The following is a 15089-nucleotide window of genomic DNA, read 5'->3' as shown; positions in this document are numbered from 1 at the left end:
ATTGTGGCATTTTGCGGCATGGTTACACCGTCCAGTGGTCACGTCAAGCGGATTTGCCGGATCATGAAGTCGGAAATTTGGAGGCAGGTTAGGCTACTGTACGATTGGATTCGGGTGTTGTGCTGTGCTCGTGACCCGGATTGGATTGCTGAAGAAAAATGAAGACTTCAGGTGGGTCGCAATGCAGAAGACCGAGTTTCTGTGGCAACGAGTCCTGCATTTCATGCCAAGGAAAGTAGGAAGGCGCCCGTGAAACCCTGCAGCCTGGTTCTTCTTGGCGATGCGTCAGTGCCTGAAGGCGTTGCTGCCTTATTGGAGAAAGGACCGAAATACAGCGTTCCACCCAGGATCCCGACACGAACTGCTCGCGCTAAACAGGAAACTGGTTATAAGCTGGGGAAGATGGTGAAAGGTGCCTTTTATGGTGTTGACAGCATCGTGAGAACTGCACGGAAAAGGGACCTTCTACCAAAGGACAGCACACAGCAAGTTGTCTCCTTCTTTGAAAGGAACGACCTTCGACCGCTACAAGCAGATAAGGTGGATTCGTGGTGATGTCAATGTCATCGTACAAAGAAAAGGCCGCTCAAGCATTATCAAAGAACTTTGTACAGGTGAGCCGCAAAGCCTGCAGAGTGAAGACTAAGGCGATAGCCATGTGTAATGAAATGGAGCTCTCCAAATTAGCCAATGCAATTAGCAAATGCAAGAAAGGAACTTTGGATGTGTTTTTCGCTGTGAAAACGCACAAGCTGGATATGCCGTTCAGGTGTATCGTTAGTGAACGCGGTACAAGGTTACAGCAGGTCAGCTCTTTTTTACTTGACCTTTTGAAAACCCTTGATTTGCGTGATCCATTCCTAACAAGAAATTCGACAGATGTTATTACCTTTTTAAAAGAGCAGACAGAAATAGGATATTTATTTTTGATTGATGTCGAGGATTTATTTAACTCCGTACCGCATGCAGAGCTGTTTTTGTCTGTCAGAGAGTGCTGTCATGAGTAAAGGGGCAAGGGGCGCACGCCGGACAGCGCAAGGCGTCGATGGTGTGCGGGGAATGGAAAAGTACCCGATGGTGTGCACCCCTGCACGTCGACGCAAGCCATTGGCCGGAGAAAGGCGCGTGCCACGCGTCCCGAGCTGAGGTGGGAGACCACAGAAAAAGTGTTGGGCATTGTTCGTTGGAGTCGTCGAGGAGCAAGGTGTTGCAAGCCAGCGTCGCGTCCGCGACGGGAACAGCAGGGCTGAGTTCTGGAGGCAGCGGTGTGCATGCCCCGGGAGGGTGGCCGACGACCTCGGGGTCTACTGAGCGAGGCGTCCCGGGCTTGCGGCAGCCTCATCACGCAGTTCTCGTGGCACCTGCGGCACTACCACAGCTCGGCAAGACGACGGCGACCCACCGACAATCACGGAGCCACGTCGACAGTTCGAGCCAGTGGCACTGACGAGAGGCCGACAGTTAGGCCTAACTGGGAGAGACCGGTGTTCTCCGAAAGGAAGGAAGCATCGGCGAGGAGGACGATCAGCGAGGCGTCTGATCGACGGCGACGGTCCGGAGTCGTCGACAGGAGCTGCGACGACGGGGCCAAACGTCGACTTGGGACCACCAACCGAGTCAGCGGACACCGCGAACCGTAAGAACGCTCCATTGGTATCGCGAGTGACTGAGAGGCCATAGTGGCCAGACTCTCGGGTTGAGAGGAGCTAGGCATAGCTCGAAGGTTTTGCGATTGTCTGTTAGTGATTGCGCAATAGCGTCGCATTTCCTAATGGTACTTTTTGTTGTAAATTTTGAGTGCGTGTTAGAGTTCTGTTTGCCGTGGTGTGTGCGATAAAGTTTTGTTTGCAGTGCCACCACGGTGTCTCCCGAGTCTCTCTCCCGAGTCTCTCTCCATTACAGAGAGGAGTGGTCCGAGAACAATACATCTATAACTGCTATTTTGAAGGCGGCAGATTCTTCGATTGCAGCAATGGAGGCAGGAAGGTGGTTCCAGTCACTGCTTGTTTGCGGCAAAAAAGAAGCATGGCAAGTGTTAGTGCGGCATATGGAATTTTAACTTTGAGACGATGGTCGAACCGTGGTGATACATAATCTGGGGGAAGGAAAAGATCATTTTTGAGTGTTGGATTCGTGTAAAAGATTTTGTGAAATAGGTTTAAGCGGAAGTACTTACGGCGTGATTTAAGTGTTGGTAGACCTAGGGTAGCTTTCATTGAAGAGACACTGGCGTAGCAGTTGTAATTAGAAAGCACGAAACGAGCTGCACGGTTCTGAATTGACTCAAGGGCTGTAGTTAATACGGAGCTAAATGGGTCCCAAATAGAACAAGCGTATTCTAATTTGGATCTAACGAGTGTTGTATACAATTTAAGTTTTAAATCTGAAGGAACGGATGAAAAATTAGGGCGGAGAAATCCAGCATGCGATTTGCGTTGTTAATTACATGTTCAACGTGCATATTCCAAGAGAGGTTGTGGGTTATATGCACACCAAGATAACGGTAACTACTAACGGGTTTAAAGTGGAGTTTTTAAGGGTATAGGAGAAATTGTCATTAACTTTATTGTGATGCATTACTCTCATAACTTTACACTTACTAATGTTTAATTTCATGAGCCACTTGTCGCACCAGTTAGAAACAGTGTCAATGTCGGACTGCAAAGTAGAAACGTCATGTGGGTTATGAATGACACGATACAGCACGCAATCATTAGCGAAAAGCCTAATGATAGAATTAATTCCGACAGGTAAATCATTAATAAATAAGAAAAAGTAATGGACCTAAAACCGAACCCTGTGGTACGCCTGACGTAACAGCAACGTAGGAGAGTTATAATTATTAGCGTGAACATACTGCGGACGGTTGTTAGAAAACAGTGAATCCAGTCAAGGATGTAAGGATCTATACTTAGCTTGCTCATTTTAAGAAGGAGAGTGTGCGAAACAGTGTCGAATGCTTTAGCGTAATTTAAAAATATGCAGTCTATAATGAAATTGTTGTCAAAAGCACGAAAAAGATCGTTAGTAAAAGAGAGTAACTGCGTTTCACAAGAGAAGTGCTTCCTGAAACCGTGTTGCCAAGGCGAAAAAATGAATTGGATTCAAGAAAGGTACTAAATTCGAATAGATGATGTGCTCAAGAAGTTTGCAGGGTACACTGGTTAAAGATATTGGCCTGTAATTGAGGGGAGAGTGGGTGTTACCTGATTTGTGAAGTGGAACCACCTTACCCACCTTCCAATCATCTGGCAAAGTGGAAGACTGCAAAGACTGAAAAAAGCTCAGCAAGTATAATGGAAGAATAAAGCTTGGTGTTTTTTTAAGAACTTTGAATTGATGTCGCCATTACCTGCAGAGCTAGACAATTTCATTTTACAGTGAAAGCTGTTATAAGATCATTTCACCGGCCGTTTTTGGCGCCGTAGTTGTCCGCTGCCGCCGCCGGTGTCCGTAACCAGTATCGCTCGAAATAAGAAAAAAACGAAATAAGAAAAAATTCCAGGACGGAACGAAGTTCGAACCTGGGCCCTCTGCGTGGGAGCCCAGTATTCAACCTCTGAGCCATGCCGGTGCTTGAAACTGCATTGCAAAAAGGTCTTATACAGGCTTCATGTCGGAAGGAACCACATTAGCATATGCAATATAGCGTGGTAGAAGGGTAAAATAAGCACCAAGCGTCGCACAACGCAAATTTTGTAACCAGGCGTCACACAATGCGAATTGCACAACGAGTAGGTTGTTGAATGCTTCCGACCCATTACAAAGGGATCTGCCATAATTCTTCGTCGTCATCAGCACAGAATCAACAAAGTGCGCATAATGCCTTGCATGCGTTAAGCAGTACCACGGCTCTCCGTAGAATGACGAAAAATGGCACAGTGCCTGCTGCCCTACTTCTCAAAATTACAATGATTTATAGCGTAGTGGGTTCCTCGCAAGTGCACTTGTATTGGTTGCCAAGGAAGCCCATAAGCGCATGATCCATTTACTCAGGGTCTCAGTAAAATTACAATGATTTAGAGCGTAGTGGGTTCCTCGCAAGTGCACTTGTATTGGCTGCCAAGGAAGCCCATAAGCGCATGATCCATTTCCTCGGGTCTCAGTGAATTACAATGATTTATAGCGTAGTGGGTGTAAATAACGAGGACCCGTGGTCGTAGATCAGGAACACGTCTTCATGAAGGCTAGCTCCGAATCCACTTCGTTCTCCTCCTCCTTGCGATCCTGTCCCCACCCTCAAGACTCTGCCCCACTATTCTATTTTCAACATCCTCCGAGGGGGAGAGGACAAAAACGTCACATCAGTCATTTTTTGGCTTCCATTACACACAGGTTTTGCACCATCCGGTTCACCACGTGGCCCGTAGCCAAACAAACGGAAGAGGCTGTGATTATCTCGTCCGTGATGCAGTCACGTCACTCGGACAGCTGTTCTTGCACTGTCGCCGCGTCTCAGACGCCAGTCGGTGATGAAGCCTGCCCATCCGATGTGTAAATGAGGTGCGCGCTTCCATCTCCGTCGTTTCCATCTCGGTGTGGCATTGGTGGTGTACTCCGCACTCAGGTTCTCCTGCAAACGGTTTACTGCAGCGTTTGGGAGTCTTCTCCATGTGCCTAGATACCTGCAGCGACGTTTCTTGTTGCGGCCCGAACCCTGCGAAGTCCCGCATTTCGAGAAGGTTGCCGATATCGACGCTGTTCTGCTGATCGGTTCACACGTCAGTGGCGAGTCCCGGTGCCTGACTCTCCCGCTTCTCGTAGGGATATGTTCGTTGAGATGCTCGCACAGTAGTTTCGCGTGGTGGTGGTATTTCTTTGGCTTCGTTTTCGGTACCCTCCACTTCTCTTCCCTGAGGCAGAAGCCCAGCGCTTCTCCCTCCTTGTGTATGCGCTCTTCCCGTCGCTCTGTTCACTAACCGTCGGTCAGTGTCCACGAAGCTGAAGCGTAACAAAATCCTGACATCCAGCTGTGCATAGCCAACGACGACGAATTCCAAGAAAAACACGCACGACTTGGCTAGCTCATTGAAGGAGTCATTGTTGCAGGTGAGGCAAGCTGGCGGCATCTTCTTTCCTTCCAAAGCTTCATCAGTTGCTCACTGGACACAAACTGTTCATTCGAACTTCAACCTCATTATTCATGCCACAGCTTCCAACCGGTTTCACGACTGCCCGCCTTGAATTCGAGAATGATATCGCTTGATCCTCTTCGGGTTCTTTATTCCCTCTTGCGGAATACTACCACAGTTCTCCAAGGGCTGTTCCTCTCTTGTGCAATTACAGCGTGCAACGTTGCTCGGAGGACCTTCCACGCACATCATCGGCGCTTGATCACGGCCAAAAAAGACCTCCTCCTCTCGTGTGCTCCATATTCTTGCAGGTCAATGCACCGCCGATTTGATATTATTCTCGTTTTTCATCCCTTTGTGACTCGCAGACAGATCCGTCTTTGTTGTTGGAATCTGGGCCTCCGAAACTTGGTCATGTCTCGTTGCATGCCTTCGTGAGATGCTGTCAACTGTCGTCGGCGATTTTGACACGAAACTGCTCGATTATAGTTCCACCGTCACGTCGGCGTAAGCAAAAGGAGGACAGCACGTGTCACGCCGTGAGAACACTGTTCGAGTTCAGACAGGAACTACTGCCCATCGACGTGGCATACAAGACCTTTCTCATGGTATTCATGGCTGGACTCCCCGAGTTCCGTGTCAAGTGCCTCGTCTTCGATAACGTCGAGGATCTTCCTGTCCAACTGCAGAGCTCAGCTTCTTTGCTCTTCAAAATGTTGACGTGTGTCATGACACGTCGCGCTTCGGCATCGGGATTCTGCAGTAGTTCTGTCAGGAATCGTAATAATCCGAGAGACGCTGAACCTGAGAGTTCCACGCACCTTCCGAAGACGCTCGGCCGAAGTAATTGTAGTCCACGAATGACCTATCCCGGGTTTCAACGGCACCAAATGTAAATAACGAGACCCGTGGTCGTAGATCAGGAACACGTCTTTACTTCATGAAGGCTAGCTCTGAATCCACTTCGTTCTCCTCCTCCTTGCGATCCTGTCCCCACCCTCAAGACTCTGCCCCCACTATTCTATTTTCAACAGTGGGTTCCTCGCAACTGCACTTGTATTGGTTGCCAAGGAAGCCCGTAAGCGCATGATCCATTTCCTCGGGGTCTCAGTAAGTTCTTCGCCCCCCTCGTCCTCTCTCCCACGTCTACATATGTTATACAGCATGGAACGGAGAGGGAAATAGCGACCGGGCGTCACCCAGTGCAGAGTACATAACTGGTGGCCGTTTAAAACTTCCAACCCATTACAAAGGGCTGAGCCATAATTCTTCATCGTCATCAGTCATCGCGTCAACAAAGTGCACATAATGCCTTACAGATGTGTAGCTGGTGCCTCGCTTCTCCGCAGAATGATGAATAATGGCTTAGTAGGTGTTCCCAACTTCACAAAAATTGGGATTTATGGCGTAGGGGGTACCTTTCTAGTGTACTTGTATTGTGGCCCCAAGAGAGCTTACAGCGGGCTCTGGAAACGCCGCTCTTCCAGCTTTCGCTGTGACTGCTGCGGTTTCAGCGCAGGCCTGCCGTTTTTTTCTATTATACGGCACACTCCATGTGAATCAACAGAAATGAATCCATAGGAAAAAAGGAAGGATCTTCGACAGAAGGCATGGAAAAGGGTGTTGTGCCAGAAAAACAAGAAACAATACATCGTTCATCACATTGCAGCAGTCACGACTAGAAACAGCATCACCATTGATATCGATTAAGTGAAAAGTTGTAGATCTGCTGCCACGAACTACATTCCAAAATTGCTGGGGATTATCTTTTAGTAGAGCGGGTAGGGTAGTTTTGTGGAATACGTTTTTAGCCTGTGCTATGGCGTTTTTGTACTCGTGTTCAGCGACGAAGTACGGCGTGCCAGCGCTCAGACGTCATTACCACTTTTGCTCGGCGGAAAATCCTTTTCTTCTTGTTTAGTAAGCGCTTCAAATGGGCGTTAAACCAAGGGGCTTTAGAAGGAGAAAGGAGTCGTTTTTAGAAATGTAGTGGTCAATCAAAAAAGCGACCTTTCTTTAAACATCAACCAATTTTCTTGAATGGTGCGAGTATAAAACTCGGCATATACTCTGTGATGAAATTAGCAAGTTCATTATTTATTGCGGTAAAGTTGGCGTTTTTATAATCTTTAATAAATTTAACTTGCTTCGTGTAAGGCAAATGGGCATGAATACTGCAGTGAATAAAACAGTGATCACTTAGACCAGGCATAAAGACTAGAGGTGAGACGGGTCCTGGAGTGGTCGTAAGCAGCAATCTAGCACATTAGCGGAATGAGGTGAGCAACGAGTAGACTGAAGTACCAGTTGCTTAAGGTTAAAATCTAAACAAACATTAAAAAATGACGAACATTCCATTGAATTTGCTGCAAGACTTGGTGGGTCAGTAGACCCGATTATACAAGGCAGATTAAAATCTCCAAAAAGAAATAAAGGACATTTGGGAAACCGCATAGTCAGCTTATTTAGGACATCATGTAATTCTTGACAAAATGTTGTTGAAGACTGTGGTGGTTTGAAATCGATAGTTGGACGGAAACCCGTCTGGTCTGGAACAGACATGAAGGCAATTAAAACAACACTCTGAGCACGATTAAAAGCAAATAAAAGCACGACGTTTCGGCCCCCGTACGGGAGCCTTGTTCACAAGTGAAAAATGACTGTCTGTGTTCACAAGTGAAAAAGACAGTCATTTTTCACTTGTGAACAAGGCTCCCGTACGGGGGCCGGAACGTCGTGCTTTTATTTGCTTTTAGTCGTGGTCAGAGTGTTGTTTTAATTGCCTTCACTGTGGTGGTTTGTAGCACACACTGAAGATAACTTTCTATGCCCTGTAAATGCACATGCGCTAACAAATTCCAACTTAGTGTCGACCATAATCGCACTAGAGACCAAGGTAGCCCGGACAGCTATCAACACACCACCGCCTCTACCATCAGTATGATCCGAACGATAATCTTGTAACCCACTTCGCAGTGCAATAAATCAGTCATGGATTGCGGAAGACAGCCAAGTTTCTGTGAACAGTACCACTCCGCAGAACACGTGTCAATAATTGAAGAAAAGTCGTCGCGCTTGTTACATGCACTACGTACATTGGAATACAGCACTGATAACCTGACTGGCTGATTGCGTTCGTGCTAACTATTGTTGCTGGGGCGCGTGAACTGGCAGCAGCTGGAAGAGTGATGGGGGAAGCATTACCAGAGTTACTGTTGTTGTGCTCCTCACGAGTCTCAAGTCCGCACACAACGGTCGGTAATATGGCAATACACATAGGCAGTTTTGTTAATAGACAGTTGTTTACAGTATGGCTGTCCAGAGTTTTTTGCCAAATTCATGTAACTTTTTCCGGCAGTGTCGTGTTGCCTTCGAGAAGTCTTCACTAAGTGACACCTTAGAGGATTATAGATTTCAAAACAGGAGAAAGTGCCTCAGATCAGGCTGGCCGACGTTTCGATAGGGGACCTATCTTTGTCAAAGGCGCCTTGTCATCCCTGGCGTGTTAGTTTTAAGGGGTTAGTGATGACGTCATGTCAGCGGCGGCGCGTCTGTTGCTGTTGGTAATTGATGCCTGGAAAGAGAGAAACTCGAAAGCAGAGGAGTAAAGCCCTTGCCACATTTCAAGAGAGTTTTGCAAACACGTTCGGGTCTGCATGTCAGAGTTAAAGGTAGCTGCAAAGAAAGAAAAAAAAAGAAAAAAAGGGGGGGGGGCGGGTACAACCAAGCGAGAGGGCGAGTGCAGCCATCACAAAGAGCTGCAGAAGGTGGTGAGGAAGGAAACTACAGGCGGGGAGAAAAACCGGGCGGCTTACGTTTAAATGTCCGCCAAGGAGCTGCAGAAGGTGGTGGGGAAGGCAGCTACAGACGACAAAAAAAAAAAAAAAAAAAGAAGGAAGGAAGGTACTCGGGCGGCGTACGTTTAAAATGGCGCCTGCCTACTTTAAGTGATATTGAAAGGGTTGCCTGAAAAGCAAGCTCGTGCTTAATGGGTGAAGTAATTGGCTGGCATATGCATCCAGTGTCGTCGGTGGCTTCCAAAAATTGGGCGCCCGTCAATTAAGAGGGAAAAAAAAAAAAACGTTGAAAGGAACGAGGGGCGGCCGGGGGGGAACAATCGGAATAAGACTCGTAGAACTTCCTGAGAAAGCGAGGGCTGTGACAATGCTGGCCAGAAGCGGCCTTTGGAGCGCGGAAAGAGGGAAGGAAACCGTGGTTCGGATTCACTAGAAAAATGAAAACATCTTAAGAGAATAATATCTAGACGTATGTGCACATTTATAAATGCAAGGTTAAGAGATATTAAAAAAGAATATTGATAGTGTATTATGGGAGCTGGTCGGGATTTTATTTTGCGAATAGGTTAAGGTTTTTGAAAGCTGAGCGTACTTCATGTCTCTTAATATTATAGGAATCATGCTATGGCTTTTAACGATTCCAAATTACCACGAGCTAGATTTATTCCTGATGGGTGTAGGAATTGAAATTTGTGTATCAAATACGATTCCATGTATTTCCTCTCACGTGGTGACCGGAAGTTTGTTTGTAGAATGTAAAGTTTGGCTTGATCGAAATTGTGGTCTTGTTGATTGAAGTGGCTGGCTACTGCTTTTGGTAAGTTGTGCTTTGTGTCTGCGCGGTGGCCGTTCAGTCTTACATGAATTGGTTGTCCAGTTTCACCTGAATTGGTTGGCCACCTGTAAAAAACAGTACATAGGCGAAACTGGACAACCAATTCATGTAAGACTGAACGGCCACCGCGCAGACACAAAGCACAACTTACCAAAAGCAGTAGCCAGCCACTTCAATCAACAAGACCACAATTTCGATCAAGCCAAACTTTACATTCTACAAACAAACTTCCGGTCACCACGTGAGAGGAAATACATGGAATCGTATTTGATACACAAATTTCAATTCCTACACCCATCAGGAATAAATCTAGCTCGTGGTAATTTGGAATAGTTAAAAGCCATAGCATGATTCCTATAATATTAAGAGACATGAAGTACGCTCAGCTTTCAAAAACCTTAACCTATTCGCAAAATAAAATCCCGACCAGCTCCCATAATACACTATCAATATTCTTTTTTAATATCTCTTAACCTTGCATTTATAAATGTGCACATACGTGTAGATATTATTCTCTTAAGATGTTTTCATTTTCTAGTGAATCCGAACCACGGTTTCCTTCCCCCTTTCCGCGCTCCAAAGGCCGCTTCTGGCCAGCATTGTCACAGCCCTCGCTTTCTCAGGAAGTTCTACTTATTCCGATTGTTCCCCCCCGGCCGCCCCTCGTTCCTTTCAACTTTTTTTTTTTTTTTCCCTCTTAGTTGACGGGCGCCCAATTTTTGGAAGCCACCGACGACACTGGATGCATATGCCAGCCAATTACTTCACCCTCTTAGTTGACGGGCGCCCAATTTTTGGAAGCCACCGACGACACTGGATGCATATGCCAGCCAATTACTTCACCCATTAAGCACGAGCTTGCTTTTCAGGCAACCCTTTCAATATCACTTAAAGTAGGCAGGCGCCATTTTAAACGTACGCCGCCCGAGTACCTTCCTTCTTCTTTTTTACAGCGAAAGCTGTTATGAGATCATTTCACCGGCCGTTTTTGGCGCCGTAGTTGTCCGCCGCCGCCGCCGCCGCCGCTGCCGCCGCCGCTGCCGCCGCCGCCGCCGCCGCCGCCGGTGTCCGTAACCAGTATCGCTCGAAATAAGAAAAAAAACTAAATAAGAAAAAAATTCCAGGATGGAACGAGGTTCGAACCTGGGTCCTCTGCGTGGGAGCCCAGTATTCAACCTCTGAGCCATACCGGTGCTTGAAACTGCTTTGCTAAAAGGTCCTATACAGGCTTCATGTCGGGAAGGAACCACATTAGCATATGCAATATAGCGTGGTAGAAGAGTAAAATAAGCACCAAGCGTAGCACAACGCGAATTCTGTAACCAGGCGTCACACAATGCGAATTGCGCAACGAGCAGATTGTTGAATGCTTCTAACCCATTACAAAGGACCCTGCCATAATTCTTCATCATCAGGCACAGCATCAACAAAGTGCGCATAATGCCTTACATGGGTTTAGCAGGTACCAACTCTCTCCGTAGAATGACAAAAAATGGCAGAGTGCCTGCTGGCCTACTTCTCAAAAATTACAATTATTTATAGCGTAGTGGGTTCCTCGCAAGTGCACTTGGATTGGTTGCCAAGGAAGCCCATAAGCGCATGATACACTTCCTCTGGGTCTCAGTAAAATTACAATGATTTATAGCGTAGTGGGTTCCTCGCAAGGGCACTTGTATTGGTTGCCAAGGAAGCCCATAAGCGTATGATCCATTTCCTCGGGGTCTCAGTAAAGTTCTTCGCTCCCCCCCCCCCCCCCCCCCCCCGTCTCTTTCCCACGTCAACGTATGTTATACAGCATGACGGGAGAGGGAAATAGCGACCGGGCGTCACCCAATGCAAATTACATAACTGGTGGGCCGTTTAAAGATTCCAACCCATTACAAAGGGCTGAGCCATAATTCTTCATCGTCATCAGTCGTCGCGTGAACAAAGTGCACATAATGCCTTACAGACGTGTAGCTGGTGCCTCGCTTCTCCGCAGAATGACGAATAATGGCTTAGTAGGTGCTTCCTAACTTCAGAAAAATTGTGATTTATGGCGTAGTGGGTACCTTTCTAGTGTACTTGTATTGTAGCCCCAAGAGAGCTTAACGGGCTCTAGAAACGCCGCTCTTCCAGCTTTCGCTGTGACTGTGCTGTGGTTTTAGCGCAGGCCTGGCGTTTTTTTTTTTTTTTGTCGTCTGTAGCTGCCTTCCCCACCACCTTCTGCAGCTCCTTGGCGGACATTTAAACGTAAGCCGCCCGGTTTTTCTCCCCGCCTGTAGTTCCCTTCCTCACCACCTTCTGCAGCTCTTTGTGATGGCTGCACTCGCCCTCTCGCTTGGTTGTACCCCCCCCCCTTTTTTTTTCTTTTTTTTTCTTTCTTTGCAGCTACCTTTAACTCTGACATGGCAGACCCGAACGTGTTTGCAAACTCTCTTGAAATGTGGCAAGGGCTTTACTCCTCTGCTTTCGAGTTTCTCTCTTTCCAGGCATCAATTACCAACAGCAACAGACGCGCCGCCGCTGACATGACGTCATCACTAACCCCATAAAACTAACACGCCAGGGATGACAAGGCGCCTTTGACAAAGATAGGTCCCCTATCGAAATGTCGGCCAGCCTGATCTGAGGCACTTTCTCCTGTTTTGAAATCTATAACGTGTATCCATCCGTCGGCTCCCTTCTTGATCTTGGACACCTGAGAGGATTGAAACTTCATCCTCTGGGAAAAAACGTTATCCTTTATTTTTGACGACTGAAATTTAACAATAATAGGCCAGCACTTATTGGGAACATAGGTGCCAAGCCTATGTGCTCGCTGTATTGCTTCATTTGATAGGTTGAGGTCAAGTTTTTGAGATATAGGGTCCGCGATTATTTTTTCACTCTGCGCCCAACCTTCAGAAGCATTGTCAGCAATACCAAAAAATATCAAATTATCTCTGCGAGACCGATCTTCCAACTCGTCAAGTCGGGAATGAAGAGCAGCCGTTTCGCTTCTTATGGCTGTATTTACTGCTTGCGGAAGATCAGGAATATGGTGACCCGAGTTATGTAATTCTACCATCGTCTCAACTGTCGCTAGCCTGCTAGAAAGATCGGTTACTTTCTGTTCTAATAGAGACTGATTGGTTTGAACTTGGTTAAGTACGGCAAGAAGTTCCGCATGACGAGAGTCTACTTTATCTGAAAGGCTAGCAATAGCTGTCAGCACCTTATCGTCCGGTCGTGGGTTTAATTCAACATCCCCGCACAAAAGTAACTTAAGAAAAAATTCACCACCGGTCCCATAGCTGCCGCTCTTTCCTGGCCACTGAAAGGCGCCGACGACCGGCGGACGTTTAAATCAGCATGATGTGCTGACGTCGATGAGGGAACCGGCTGGTCCAAAAGGTGGAACGGTGCCATCTAAACAGTTGTAGCACGGGCATCGGGTTGAGCAGCGGGGACAGCGATTAGGGTGATCGTTGACGTAGATCTGTTCGTTGACGCTGCACAAGCAGCGCATGGCCACGTGTAGACGAGAGACGAAATCTGCACGATGAAGCAGAAAAAATTCACCACCGGTCCCATAGCTGCCGCTCTTTCCTGGCCACTGAAAGGCGCCGACGATGGGCAGACGTTTAAATCAGCAGGATGTGCTGACGTCGATGAGGGAACCGGCTGGTCCAAAAGGTGAAACGGTGCCATCCAAACAGTTGTAGCACGGGCATCGGGTTGAGCAGCGGGGTCAGCGATTAGGGTGATCGTTGACGTAGATCTGTTCGTTGACGCTGCACAAGCAGCGCATGGCCACGTGTAGACGAGAGACGAAATCTGCACGATGAAGCAGAAAAAATTCACCACCGGTCCCATAGCTGCCACTCTTTCCTGGCCACTGAAAGGCGCCGACGATGGGCGGACGTTTAAATCAGCAGGATGTGCTGACGTCGATGAAGGAACCGGCTGGTCCAAAAGGTGAAACGGTGCCATCCAAACAGTTGCAGCACGGGCATCGGGTTGAGCAGCGGGGACAGCGATTAAGGTGATCGTTGACGTAGATCTGTTCGTTGACGCTGCACAAGCAGCGCATGGCCACGTGTAGACGAGAGACGAAATCTGCACGATGAAGCAGAAAAAATTCACCACCGGTCCCATAGCTGCCGCTCTTTCCTGGCCACTGAAAGGCGCCGACGATGGGCAGACGTTTAAATCAGCAGGATGTGCTGACGTCGATGAGGGAACCGGCTGGTCCAAAAGGTGAAACGGTGCCATCCAAACAGTTGTAGCACGGGCATCGGGTTGAGCAGCGGGGTCAGCGATTAGGGTGATCGTTGACGTAGATCTGTTCGTTGACGCTGCACAAGCAGCGCATGGCCACGTGTAGACGAGAGACGAAATCTGCACGATGAAGCAGAAAAAATTCACCACCGGTCCCATAGCTGCCGCTCTTTCCTGGCCACTGAAAGGCGCCGACGATGGGCAGACGTTTAAATCAGCAGGATGTGCTGACGTCGATGAGGGAACCGGCTGGTCCAAAAGGTGAAACGGTGCCATCCAAACAGTTGTAGCACGGGCATCGGGTTGAGCAGCGGGGTCAGCGATTAGGGTGATCGTTGACGTAGATCTGTTCGTTGACGCTGCACAAGCAGCGCATGGCCACGTGTAGACGAGAGACGAAATCTGCACGATGAAGCAGAAAAAATTCACCACCGGTCCCATAGCTGCCACTCTTTCCTGGCCACTGAAAGGCGCCGACGATGGGCGGACGTTTAAATCAGCAGGATGTGCTGACGTCGATGAGGGAACCGGCTGGTCCAAAAGGTGAAACGGTGCCATCCAAACAGTTGCAGCACGGGCATCGGGTTGAGCAGCGGGGACAGCGATTAAGGTGATCGTTGACGTAGATCTGTTCGTTGACGCTGCACAAGCAGCGCATGGCCACGTGTAGACGAGAGACGAAATCTGCACGATGAAGCAGAAAAAATTCACCACCGGTCCCATAGCTGCCGCTCTTTCCTGGCCACTGAAAGGCGCCGACGATGGGCAGACGTTTAAATCAGCAGGATGTGCTGACGTCGATGAGGGAACCGGCTGGTCCAAAAGGTGAAACGGTGCCATCCAAACAGTTGCAGCACGGGCATCGGGTTGAGCAGCGGGGACAGCGATTAAGGTGATTGTTGACGTAGATCTGTTCGTTGACGCTGCACAAGCAGCGCATGGCCACGTGTAGACGAGAGACGAAATCTGCACGATGAAGCAGAAAAATTCACCACCGGTCCCATAGCTGCCGCTCTTTCCTGGCCACTGAAAGGCGCCGACGATGGGCAGACGTTTAAATCAGCAGGATGTGCTGACGTCGATGAAGGAACCGGCTGGTCCAAAAGGTGGAACGGTGCCATCCAAACAGTTGCAGCACGGGCA

The 15089-nt window shown here is 48.2% G+C and overlaps 1 long non-coding RNA gene across 1 annotated transcript; it reads right to left on the bottom strand.

Moving 5' to 3' along the window:
- Positions 1-1401: 1401 nt before the first annotated feature.
- LOC125759880 (uncharacterized) lies at positions 1402-2724 on the bottom strand. The gene is made up of 3 exons (XR_007417641.1): positions 2601-2724; positions 1614-2002; positions 1402-1536 (listed from the first exon to the last, which is right to left on the bottom strand). It is a non-coding gene; the product is annotated as an uncharacterized LOC125759880 (long non-coding RNA).
- Between the last annotated feature and the right edge of the window lie 12365 nt (positions 2725-15089).

This window comes from Rhipicephalus sanguineus, chromosome 9, assembly GCF_013339695.2.
Source record: "Rhipicephalus sanguineus isolate Rsan-2018 chromosome 9, BIME_Rsan_1.4, whole genome shotgun sequence".
Classification (NCBI taxonomy): domain Eukaryota; kingdom Metazoa; phylum Arthropoda; class Arachnida; order Ixodida; family Ixodidae; genus Rhipicephalus; species Rhipicephalus sanguineus.
This window is presented reverse-complemented; position numbering and strand designations above follow the sequence as displayed.